Here is a 13,528-nt window from a genome sequence, read left to right as displayed (position 1 = left end):
GGATCACTTTTAACCTCGAAATGAAAACTTAGTCTGGGGCATCATCATTTGTCATTTTTTAGGACTAACACAAGAAGTTCTTAAACTTAGGTCATTTTCTTTGCTAAGAATGTGTTTTCTGTGGCTTTTGACAGTGGCTAAATGTTCATTAACGTTTAGTAGAATTTGGCATCTTTCGTATCGTTTTGGGTTGTACCTTTGTCCTCCCTACAACGAGCTCGCTTTCTGATCTATACTTTGGGTTAATCTGTAAGGGACAATTCCAGGAATGTAGGCTGAAGTCCTCGATGTTTGAAGGACCACTTTTGACCCTAAAACAAAAACTAAGTCGGTGGCATCGTCGTGCGGCTTCTTTTTTGGACGAACACCAGAAGTTCTTAAATGTTTTGGGTTGATTCGAAACATGAGCCATCTTTTTTATCGTTTTGGGTTGCACCTTAGTCCTCACTACAATGAGCTCGCTTCCCGATCTAAACTTTGGGTAAATGTGTAAGGGATCAGGTCAAGAATTTAGACTGAAGTCCTCGAAGTTTGAATCGATAAGTAAGAAAGGCTTATGACGAAGACATTACAAAGAAATTGTTGAAGGGCCACTTTTGACCCATAAATAAAAATTGAGTCCGGGGCATCGCCGTTCACATTTTTTTGAAAAAAAACCAGAAGTTCTTAAACTTGGGCCATTTTACTTGCTGGAAATGAATTTTTTGTGGTGTTTTATGCTGGTCAAAAGTTCATCAATGTTTCAAAGCATTGGCCATCTTTTCGATCAGTTTTTGAACATTGGCCATTATTTAGCCAATGTTTTTAAGCATTGGCCAAATTTGCAATAGTCTTTCAATATTTGAAAAAAATGGCTTTAAATAACCTAATTATACGCAAAATTGCATGTAATTAGTTGGTCAGATCTCAACATCTAACATTCCACTAACCATTAGTGGAACTTAGTGAGCTAGGTGTATCTACATCTCTTATGGCCACTTATTCCACTAAGTGTTAGTGGGATTATCCAACAAAATGTTGGATTTTTCCACTAACTTAGTACAAAGGCAATAAGGTCATTTAGTCATTTAAGTCAACATTAAACTTTGACTTTTACCATTTGTCCATCTTGACTAATCTCGATATCCCAAGCATGAATCTGCAACCATTTTTCTTAAATTTAAACCATATTTGAATATAAAGCCGGTCAAAGTTTGACTTTTCAAAGTCAAAAGTCAAAAATTTGACTTTTTTCAACTTTAACCATTTCCATCAATTTCAAGTTTCCGAATATGAATCCACATTCATATTTTTAATATTTAAATCATATTTAAACATAAAGTTCTATCTCTAACTTATAACTGACGGTTATATCACATATATTCGTCGATTTCTTTCTCTTTACTAATTCGAACAATTCGAATTATTCCAACATGTTGTTCTAAGTTAAATCTGTATGAGCTAACGGGGGAACCTAATGGACTTATAGATCATGGGTTCCAACGACCCAAGGTTAACTAACTAAACCCTTTTAAATCGAGTTAATCAATATTCGTTAACTAACGGGTCATTCACTAAAGTTACGTAGTTGCTCTCCCCTCACTATAGATATATTTCTGTCCATCTGATAGAAACATTATCAGTAAGTTAATTCTTCATAGGTTGTTTGTAACCACGACTGGGTTAAAATACCTGCAACGACCCAACTCCTTATACTAAGCCGAAGTCATTACTAATTTAAAAGGTAAGTAAAGTTTCTTAAATTTTAAAAAATAGAAAATAAAACAAACCTCAAATACTCATTAAAAATCACAAACAAATGTATGTGAAGAAAAAATTGAATAAAATCCTAGCTTGGACCCTATCTAGTTTTAAGAAAAAAATAAATGAAATAAAATAAAATAAAGTAAAGTAAAAAAATGCATCTGATCAATGTCATAAAGTGGAAGCAAAAAGAGATCCTGATGGCTCGCCACGGTCACTTCTTGTCATTCGCTAACTTTCCTCTACCCTTACCTCTACCTCTGCCTGAAAAAATTAAATAAGAAAGAGTGAGTATAAAAATATACTCAGTAAGGGACCCACTACTTGTCCTGCTAGGTGCCTGTTAACTTCCTATTAGAGTTCTATAAAGTGGTACCCCTAAACTGGCACATTCCCGAACACGTGCAATATGTGATCCCATAGGAACATATCTAGTCTTCGATGAACCCAAAGGAACACCTAGGACAACTGGTCTTTAGTGTACCGGAAGGGAACACTAAGACAATTGGGTTGTGAGTGACTCCGTCGAATCACTCATAATCATGTCTATGTCTATGTCATACTGGACTGGAGATCCTGTCGGACTACACAGTCATAAAAGGTGGTGATCCCGAAGGACACCCATGTGGGTACGGCTCTAATAGCTAATGCTAACAGCATAACCTAACCATAGCATGTAACATAACATACATTATCATAAGCATGGCATAAGTATCGATCATGTCATTTCAATCAAACATTGTTATCAAGGACATAACACTGTCGTCATCATCAATATACTAATAGTAATAAACATGGCAATAGCTATCATCATCAAACACCCATATAATGACAATCATTATCAATAACATCCAGTTATACATTTCAACTATCACTAATGCATAACCATAAGTACATGCAGTCTCTTAAATTTAGTTCGAGGGTCTAGTAGTAGAATCTCTTACCTGGAGATTAGTTAAAATCGAGATTATTCTAACGGTCACGGTCAAGCTTCCCAACAGTCAAGTCCTAAACACAAGTAAACCCAATAACTAAATTTAATAAATTAATTAACATTTGCTAGGCACCAAATTTCAATTATTTTAACTTATTCAAAGTTGAAGATAAATCCAAATTTATCCTTGGTTAAGGAAAATTCTTCAGTACAACTCCCAATTGATCTATCATGAAAAATAATTCAATTAAATCCATAATTAAATTATTTAGATTCCAACTAACTCCTTCTTGGACAAAAACCGAAACCCAAATCAAATTTATCAAAAATATAGGTGAAAAACCCAAAGAATAAGCTAGGTGTCTCAAAAATGGCTTGGCTAAGGAGAAACAGCTAAGCGACCCAGCTACAAGACAGAAACGGCTCGGGTAGGTGGCTTGGCTGAAGTCGCGCACGGTTCGGCTTGATTCACGCAGGAACGACTCGACGGCTTGTAGGCGCGACTCGCTGAGGTTGGAATTGGCTTGCGGGTCAACAGCACGACTAGAGACGTTCGGGCTTCCCGTGCGTGACTCGCGTCGGACGAAACAACGGTAGACAACGGCTACCGATGGCCGACAGAGACGGCTTGGCTACGCGACAAATAGTGACGAAAAACAGACGATCGACGACTTTGTGACGGAGAGGCTGACGGAGACAGAGACGAAGGCACTTAGGACGATTGGCTTACAAAGACGAACGGCGATCGGCTGGGCTTCGACAGCGATGCATGAACGTTAAGGCGAGGACGGAGGAGAGGATTGGCTTGGTTTCCTTATGACGATCGGTGGAAACAAACGGCAGCGGTGGCGGCGACGGAATTAGGGTTTTCTCTTTAAGGTTTTCTTGAGGAAGATGAAGGTGAATAGGGTTTTCACACATCCCAAAGCCCTATTTAATAAAAATAGCTCCTTTTATTTTTATTTTTTTCCTTTTTCTCTTTCCCAAAAATCTTCACACACTTTCTTTTCATTTAAAACCCACCAAATCTTTTCATTAAACTCAAATTTTCCTTTCTCTCCAAACCAATCACCTTTTTCTTCCAAAAATAAATATCCTTACCTAATTATATTATCCACATAATATAATTATTTTAACTTTAAAAAATCAATTAATTATACAATCAAATATAATTAATCAAATTTTCTCAAATACAAATAATTAGATATTTTCCCAAAATATCTAATAAGTTCCAATAAAATTCAACATTAAATAACACCCAAAAATCAAAAATTGAAACTTAAGATAATTAAAAATAAATTACCTTAAATTTGGGGCATTACAATCTTCCCTCCTTTGAGAAAATTTCGTCCTCAAAAGTTCTAATCCTCGAATAGCTTAGGGTACTAGGCTCTCATGTCATCCTCCCTCTCCCATGTGGTCTCTTCAGCTCCATGGTTTCGCCAAAGAACTTTGACCAGTGTAATCCCTCTATTACGGAGCATCTTGACCTCTCTTGCCAAAATCTCAATTGGTTGCTCCTCATAGCTCAAGTTCTTATTAATTTGCAATGGCTCAATGTCAACTACATGCGTCGGGTCTGCGACATACTTCCTTAGCATAGAGACATGGAATACATCATGAACTATAGAAAACGCTGGGGGCAACGATAAACGATAAGCTACGGAGCCAATCCGCTCAAGTATCTCAAATGGCCCTACAAAACGCGGATTTAGCTTCTCTTTCTTCTCGAATCTCAGAACATCCTTCATAGGTGCTACCTTCAGAAAAATCATATCTCCCACATCAAACTCGACATCCTTACGCCATTTATCGACATAACTCTTCTGTCTGCTCTGTGTTATCAACATACAAGCTCTAATCTTCTGTATGGCTGTATTGGTGGTCTAAACTAACTCAGGACCTAACATTCTCTACTCACCAACTTCATCCCAACATACAGGGGATCTAGAACACCTACCATACAGAGCCTCAAAGGGTGCCATGACAATGGTAGCCTGGTAACTATTATTATAGATGAACTCCATCAAATGCAAATGAGAGTCCCAACTCCCTAAAAACTCCAATACACAAGCTCGCAGCATATCTTCCAAAATCTGGTTCAGCCTCTCTATTTGACCATCGATCTAAAGATGAAAGGTTGTGCTGAAATCTAACCTCTTGTCCAAGGCAAGCTGAAGTCCTTTCTAGAACTCTGATGTGAAACGAGCATCTCTATCAGAAACGATAGATACAGGCACTCCATGCAGTCTCACTATCTCGGTCATATATAACTGCCCCCACTTACTGGCGGTGTAAGTGGATTTCCCTGAAACAAAGTGAGCTGACTTCGTGAGCCTGTCAACAACAACCCAAATTACCATATGACCCTTCAGAGTCCTAGGTAGTCATGTAATGAAGTCCATCGACACACTCTTCCATTTCTACCCTAGCACACTCAAGGGTTGTAACAAACCTACTAGCCTCTATCTTGGTGCATTCACCTGCTAGCATACTAAGCCCCTACTAACGAAATCTGCCACTTCTCTCTTCATAGTTCGCCACCAGTAGACTCGCTTCAAGTCTTGGTACATCTTCGTACTGCCAAGATGCATAGAGAATGAGGAGCTATGGGCCTCAGTCAAAAGCTTCGTCTTAACAGCACTATCCGCTGGGACATATAAACACCTCTCGTACACAAGTCCACCATCAGAGGATATGGAGAACTCCTCAACTTGCCCTGCTTCTGCCAGTCTCAACAAAATATGGATCATTTAGTTGAGCAATAATAATCCTCTGCCTCATGGTCGGCTGTACTGACAATTGAGCCAACTGTGAAGTAACTTCTCCTATTGAAACTGCAATCTTAGCTCTCTCAAAGTCTCTAAGCAAAGGAGCTTGCTTTATGATAAGCGCTGCTGAATGTGACACCTTTCTACTAAGTGCATCATCTACCACATTCGTCTTATCTGGGTGATACATAATTTCATGGTCATAATCCTTTACCAACTCTAGTCATCTCCTCTGTCTCATGTTCAACTCCTTCTGGGTGAAGAAGTATTCAGGTTCTTATGGTCAATAAAAATTTGTATCTTCTTACCATACAAGTAGTGTCTCCATATCTTCAGTGCAAAAATCACTGCTGCCAACTTTACATCATGGGTATGGTAGTTCTACTCATTAATCTTCAACTGACGAGAGGCATAAGCAGTTACCTTACCTTGCTGCATCAAAACACAACCCAGTCCTTTCTTAGAGGCGTTACTATAAATCACAAAACTTTCAGACCCATCTGGCATTGTAAGGACTGGCGCAGTCATAAACTTCTTCTTAAGCTCTTGGAAACTACTCTCACATGCTGGGCTCTAAACAAAAAGAGTCCCCTTTCTAGTCAACTCTGTCAACGGACTGACTATACGAGAGAAGTCTTCTACGAACCTTCTGTAATAACTTGCTAAACCAAGAAAACTACAAAATTTAATGACTGTGGATGGTCGAGGCCAACTAGTAAAAGCTTCAATCTTTGCTGGGTCTACAGAAACTCCCTCACTTGATACGACATGGCCAAGAAAAGACACCTTCTTCAGCCAGAAATCGCATTTAGAAAACTTAGCGTATAACTTATTGGCTCGAAGAGTCTCCAAAACCTGGTGCAAATGCTCCTCATGCTCAGCCTCTGTCTTGGAGTAAACCAAGATATCATCGATAAAAACTATAACAAAAGTGTCTAAGAAATCCTTAAACACTATGTTCATCAGATCCATAAATACTGCAGGAGCATTTGTGAAGCCAAAAGATATTATAATGAACTCGTAATGTCCATACCTGGAACGAAAAGCAGTCTTAGGGATGTCACTGTCTCTAATCCTCAACTGGTGATAGCCTGAACGTAAATCGATCTTAGAGAAAACAATGGCTCCTTGCAAAGTATCCTACATACAAAATGGTTAATCAAGAATAATATCAAGAATAAATTGACAAGAATGCTTGTAATTGAAAGAAGTAATTAGAGATTCAACAAAACTACAAGAAATTCAAAATTTTAATCATATCTAATTAATAAGGAAAAACAAGAGAAGAATTCTCCAAGAATTGAAAAGCCCTAAGCCCACTTACCTCTTGGTGATTAGCCCTCCATCAAAAAATAATTCTAGAAATTTAATTGAAAGAACAAAAAAAGGTATAATGGCGGAGTAATTTCTGGAGTTTGAGAGAGTTTTGGGGGAATTTTGGAGTTTATTTGAGAGAAAATGGTGAATTGATGATGGATTATGAGAAGTTAGAGGGAAAATAGGTATATATAGAAAATATTTGGAAATAAGTACTCATAAGGCTTGAAATCGTGATCTCAAGGCCATCTGTGCGCTCCAATTGACAGAAAAGTTGGTTATTTTTTAGATTTTTGCAATAGAATTACGAAATTGCCACCCAAAATATCTTCAAAAAATAATTTGTAGATTCTGAGGATCGAACTCAGGTGGGATGGAGGAGGCGCGCGACCAGAAGTTGACACGTAGTGCAAGGAGAGAGGTGGGCGGACGAACGAGTGGGCAAAGAACGAATTTGAATAAATCAATTTTAATTTCGCGTCTGATGAGTTTCGAACTCGTGACGTAGAAGATGTGGGAAAGGGATCAAAACGACAATGTTTTTATTTTGAAAAATCCAAAAAATAAACACTTCGCTTGGGGTTCGAACACGTACATCTGGATTGTTAGCACATGTGGATGATTGACGTGTATCACGGCTTTTTGTATATTTACCAATTTTCTCTTAAACTTCAAATTGCTCGTTCTTCTTCGTTTGGACTCCGTTTTATGTGATTTTTGTTGTGTTAGATTCCTATTGAATTCTTGTTTCATATTCTACACAAAATATCAAAATAATGAATATATTTATGCTATGGATTGAGAATAGTGTACAAATAAATGGGTCAATAATTGCTCCAACACTTATGTACAACCAAAAAGTAAACCTAAGTACTGACCAACAGCAACAAAACTAATTATACCTTGGCACAGCAGACTTGGAAACAATGGCTAGGCTTTCAGATCATGATCACTGCCTGGAAAGTGGGAAATATTTGGAAAGGGAGAGCTAAATAGCCTAGGTAGTAAAGAATTTAATAAAACATACTTTTTGAAATAACTTCATTCTTTTCTTAAATCATTCATAAAACATAGCATAAGAATAAAATCTTTAGAACTCTTTCTAATTTTGGAAATATCTCTTCCTCTCTAAAACAAATCTTTGCTTCTTTATCTATTTTAGTTCTATACCTTAGAAACTCGGTCAATATAGCAATCAGCTCAACCTATCGTGCCTGAAAAGTCGGTCATGATTATATCATGCCTAAACTCGATCATGACGATGTCATGCCTGAACTCGTTCAAGATAGCAGAGCGTTGATCATACTATCCTGCCTGAACTCGGTGGTAGCAGCTAAGTGGTCAACATAGCCCTTTACCCTTGAAATTTTGTGCGCATTGACCATCCAGAATCGTATATAGAACAAACATGGTTTTTCTTGATTAAAACCATTCTTAATAAACTCATGCTTTTACAACATCTTTATAATACATTAAGTGAATCTGTTTCAGATACCTTAAGCGTAATCATAAACATCGTTTGTTAATCTCATCAGCAATTTCTAAACAATTACATGTTTTGCTATAAACATTTTTAAACTCACGCTTTGGAAACATTTCTAAACAAGTATACCCAAATAATTTTATAAACATGCTTGCAAAATCAAGATATCATAATCAATATAGTTCAATAATCATTTCAAAACATTCTTAAATACTAGCATGTAAAACTTATTCAGAAACTTTATTTGGAAATCGTTTTGTCACTCACTGATGGTAGCTTAAACCTTCAGGCTGTAAATTTTCCCAATCTCCTCTTAACCTGAAATAACGGGAAATAATTCCATTTAATTCTCTTAAATCATAAAAATAACAAAACTTTGTTTAAATCTACCAAAGTTCGCCAAAACAGCCCAAAAACACCTCTAAACATATGTTGGCGCACAGGGCCTGAGCAGGCCTTGCCACGAGCTAACCTCGTAAAGGGGAATGCCACATGCGCCTCATGCGTCTCGCGTGGCCCTTTACCCATAGGGCTTGCCGTGCGCTTGCTTGGCCACGTGCACCTTGTGCGCAATTTGTGTGTCCAATACAAGTCCAATGAACACGCTAACCTCTTTTAACCCAAAAAGCATGCCTATCTCACCTAGCAACCCCTCACACTCGGCCAACCACCAACATTGACTAGAGCACCATTTTTCGGCCAGAACCTAAACTTCATTTTAGAGCTTAATATCTTAAAATTCAGAACTCCAATGAAAATATTTCCTTCTATAAAGTTGTGGAAAAATATCTTAACTTTTTTACCTCACAATGTCAACCAAAAACTCCACGAATTGTGTTTTGTAGCCTCCTTGAAGTGAAGACTACTCAGAATTTCTCTGAAAATGACCTTTCTCCTTTCTTTCAATTCAAACTTAATCTTCCTCTCTTCAAATTAAACCATCAGATCCAACATAGTAAATAGAGTCAATTTGTAAGATTTTGAGACCAATATCAGAAAAAATGCACAAGTAATTTGGGAGAAATTCCAATCTTAATAGACCTATTTATATTAAGCTTTGCATGAAAAGTTATGGACACCTCTAGCTTGCTTATTTAACCTAAGCATGCACATGACACCTATAAAGCACTTCACCGTCTCCACCTCTTCATCAACTCGCCTAACCAAAAAGCCAAAGTATCACACAACAAGCCAACCACCTTGTCAAACGCCAAACTAATCTCTCTTGTTATGTCTGCAAGCCTCATCTCGCAAGCCCATGCATAACTAACCTCTAAGCAAGTTTTCTCACATGGCCTAAACGCCCAACAAACCTTTAAGGAAGCCCAGCAAATCTCTAAGGACATGTCTTCTCACCTAGCCAAGGCCATCTCATCAAGCACACATGGAGGTTATTTCAACCTTCTTGGCCACACACATAACACTAGCTTGTCGCCTAGCTTATGTCCAAAACACCAAGATAACCTCTTTAGAGGTTATTTTCTCCTCTTTTAGATGCCCACTGAGCCCAAAATGGCTAAGGTGTGGACTTGGCCAATTTTTCTCTCTTTTCAACTTATCTCTTCCTCAACTTCTAACCATTCTTTCATAAGTTTCCTTCTTCCTACCTACCATGACACACTTACAATGACACTTCTCAAGCCTACTTTCTTAACTTAACTTCATTTAAAATCATCCTTTAAAACTCTTTGGGAAATCCAAGTTCCTTAGGGTTCAGGGTTTACATATTAGGATATATATATATATTAAATGAATAACCAGATTGGGTTGGGTCAGCCAGACCCTTATTTTCTCGACTCAATGACCTAGCTCAAGTTATGATTTCTTCAATTTTGTAACCCGAGTTGGTCGGGTTACCAGTTTTTTTAACAACTCTAAGGGTGACTTCGTACGATACAATAAGGTGAAGTGACTTCGATGTGGGCGTGTTATGCGATGAAAGCTTGGCTCGAGATGTATGAGACAGATTTAGGTTGGGTTGTCATGCTCCACCCTGAGCACCTAGTTACTTGCTTGGCTTGAGAAGTGGCGTGAAGCCAACCAACATCACTCATTTCAAGAACGACACCAGCTAACCCTTAACCTAAACCTTTAAACTGTGAATGACAACAGAAGCTTAACATATAACTATTTAACAATAACTAGGTAGAATCCTTTTTATTATGACAAACCTTATATAAGATTTACACAGACAAAACATAATCTCATTTACATAGAACAAAACCTAGCAACAACCTTCCCAGGAACCTAAGTTTCACAATACAAAAGACTAAGTAATCACAAGTACAAAATAACAGGACATATACGATAACAAAACGAAACCCTTCAGTAGACAGGTAGCAGAGATTCGACTCTGAGGACACGATCTCTACCTGGAAAGTGGAAAAACATTTGGAAAGACTAAGCTAAACGAGCCCAGTGAGTGGTAGTTTTCTAAATAACTATTCATAAACCACCTTTAGAAACAATAATTCATAAATCCTTGAAACAGTAAACATTAAATTATATAATGAAAGCTTAAACCTCAAAGCATTTAGAAATAGTGACACAAATCTTTGTTTTCCTGCTCAAAATCCAAGTATCTACTCCTGGGAGATGGTGGAGATTACACGACACCAACTACATTCCTACCCCATAATGGGTAATTTATAATCCTGCCCCATTATGGGTAATTTATAATCATGCACCATAATGAGTAATTTTGATCCTGCCCCATAATGGGTATTATAATCCTGCCCCGTAATGGGTAATTTATAATCATGCACCATAATGAGTAATTTTAATCTTGCCCCATTACAAGTACTTTTTTAGACAACTTGGTTTTGATAGAACATTTATAAAATCATAAACTTTAAACTTCTTTGAGTAAGTCTTAAACAATAATGTCTTGATAAACTCATTTTCCAGTAAACTTAAACATTCCTCAATAAACAGTAAATATTATGCTTGAATAAATACCTTTAAACAATAATATGCTTGAAAATCATTCATAAAATAGCTCAAATATTTAAGACAAATCATTCATGAAATTACTTTAAGAACATGTTTGAAATCACTTTAATAAATCCAATTTTCACTCACATCATAACTTAAATATTTAATACCAATCAAGCATAAATCATAGCTTAAAAACATACTTGAAATCATGATACTAAAATCATTTTTCACTCACAAATACAAGCTCAAATCCTTGGCTTATAAATTTGCCCGATCTCCTCTTTTCCTGAAATAATGGTAAAATAGTCCAATTAATTCCCTTTTACCAAGAAAATATAAAAAGTGTACTTAAAAACTCCAAAAACCACAAAACAATTTCCAAAACGCCTCATGACACTATCTAACATGTATGAGTGGGTGGTAGTGCCTTGGGTGAGCGTGCTGGGTGTCAAGGGCATAATTGTCCATGGTATTATTTACCGATGGCCGTATGCCCGAATACCCCCAAATCACTTTATCTTTATGTCTTGAAAGTAGTTTAGGTTAATTCTTTCGTTTAGGTGTCGCCGAGTCATAGTGTGACATTTCGGCTTTTTCATATGCAAGCCTGCCAAGGCCAAAATTCTCAATATGTACTATAGGGGGTACATGACTAAGTCCGACCCCCGCCCAAGCCTTGTCGCACTCTTTGCATGTTGAGTTATTTTCCTTGCAATTGACAATCTTCAATGCTTTCTTTATGACGTTTTCAACTATTTACTTTCTCTCTCCCGTTTTATAAAAACATTTTTCCAAGAACGGGAAGGGAGGCTACGTCATACCGCGAGTTTGACCGCGGATTCCGATTTTCGAACGGCTGACTTGCTGATTGAGCTAAGCAAGTGCCGCACAATCGTGTCGAGAAGTTACGATTGTGACAAGTGGTATCAGAGCCAAATTGGCTAATTGACGATAAGACTGAAACATGTCGTCGTCGAATCCATCGGGCAAGGCCCAGAAAGATCGACTAGTAGAGCTCGAAGAACAGATGCTCTACCTAGTCGAAGTTCCCGACTCCATCCGCTACTTGGAGTCTCGTCTCGAAGAAATTTCCGAGAAAACTAATACGATCGATGCGGTAGCTGGCCGTGTCGAAGGGTTTCCGATACAAGAGTTGATGACAAGGGTCGACGCCCTGGAAACAACTGTAAACATCGGAAGAACTGTCAACTACGAGCGTGGAGACAGTTCGACGGGCTCTGTTGCCCATATTGAAGAGCGTGTTCAAGAGCTGGATAGCTCTCAAAAGACGCTGTTAGAGATGATAAACGGCATGTCAGAGGACTTCTGAGCTACCCTCGATGTCGTCAGAAATGAAATCGCAGATGTGAATGCGAGATTAAGCCTCACAATGCGAGCAATGGCAAATCAAGCTCCCGCTGGGGGAGCCATTCTGGTTAGTAGAGTGAAGATACCGGAACCAAAGCCCTTCTGTGGGGCAAGAGACGTGAAGGCCCTGGAAAACTATATCTTTGACCTGGAACAGTACTTCAGGGCCACAAACACGGTTACAGAGGAAGCCAAAGTCACGTTGGCGACGATGCATCTGTCTGAGGATGCCAAGTTATGGTGGAGGTCCCGATTTGTTGACATCCAGGAGGGACGTTGCACAATAGATACTTGGGACGCTTTGAAGAGAGAGCTTCGCTCACAATTCTTCCCTGAAAATGTCGAGATCTTGGCTCGACGGAAGTTACGCGAGCTGAAACACACCGGTAGTATTCGAGAGTATGTGAAGCAGTTCGCGGGACTGATGTTGGATATACGCGATATGTTCGAGAAAGACAAAGTTTTCTGTTTTGTCGAAGGATTGAAGCCGTGGGCGAAGACAAAGCTATATGAACAAAGAGTTCAAGACCTCACGTCCGCGTACGCTGCAGCCGAACGGCTGTTTGACCTGTCTAACGACTCTCAAGATACAAGACGTCATCCAAGTTCCTCATCTGGAGGAAGTAGGAACAACCGCCCAAGTTCTCCTAAAACTACAGGAGGGGACAGACGCTTTAGTGGAGATCGTAGATCCCATCAATCGAATACTGGAAACTCTTGGCGAGGATCAAGTAACCAGAATCTGTCCAATCGTCCTCTTAGTTGCTTCATATGTAAGGGACCACACATGGCCAGGGAATGCCCGAACAAAACTGCTTTCAATGCATTCCAGGCATCTCTAACCTCAGATTCAGACAATCAACAAAGTCAGACCGAGGGGGAAGTCAACCAGACAGAAGAAGTTGATAACCCTCGAATGGGGGCCTTGAAATTTCTGTCATCTCTCCAGAAAAAGGTGGGGGAGACGAACACGCC

Source organism: Cucumis melo, chromosome 6 (assembly GCF_025177605.1).
Source record: "Cucumis melo cultivar AY chromosome 6, USDA_Cmelo_AY_1.0, whole genome shotgun sequence".
In the NCBI taxonomy this organism is placed as follows: domain Eukaryota; kingdom Viridiplantae; phylum Streptophyta; class Magnoliopsida; order Cucurbitales; family Cucurbitaceae; genus Cucumis; species Cucumis melo.
Note: the sequence above shows the minus strand (reverse complement) of the source record.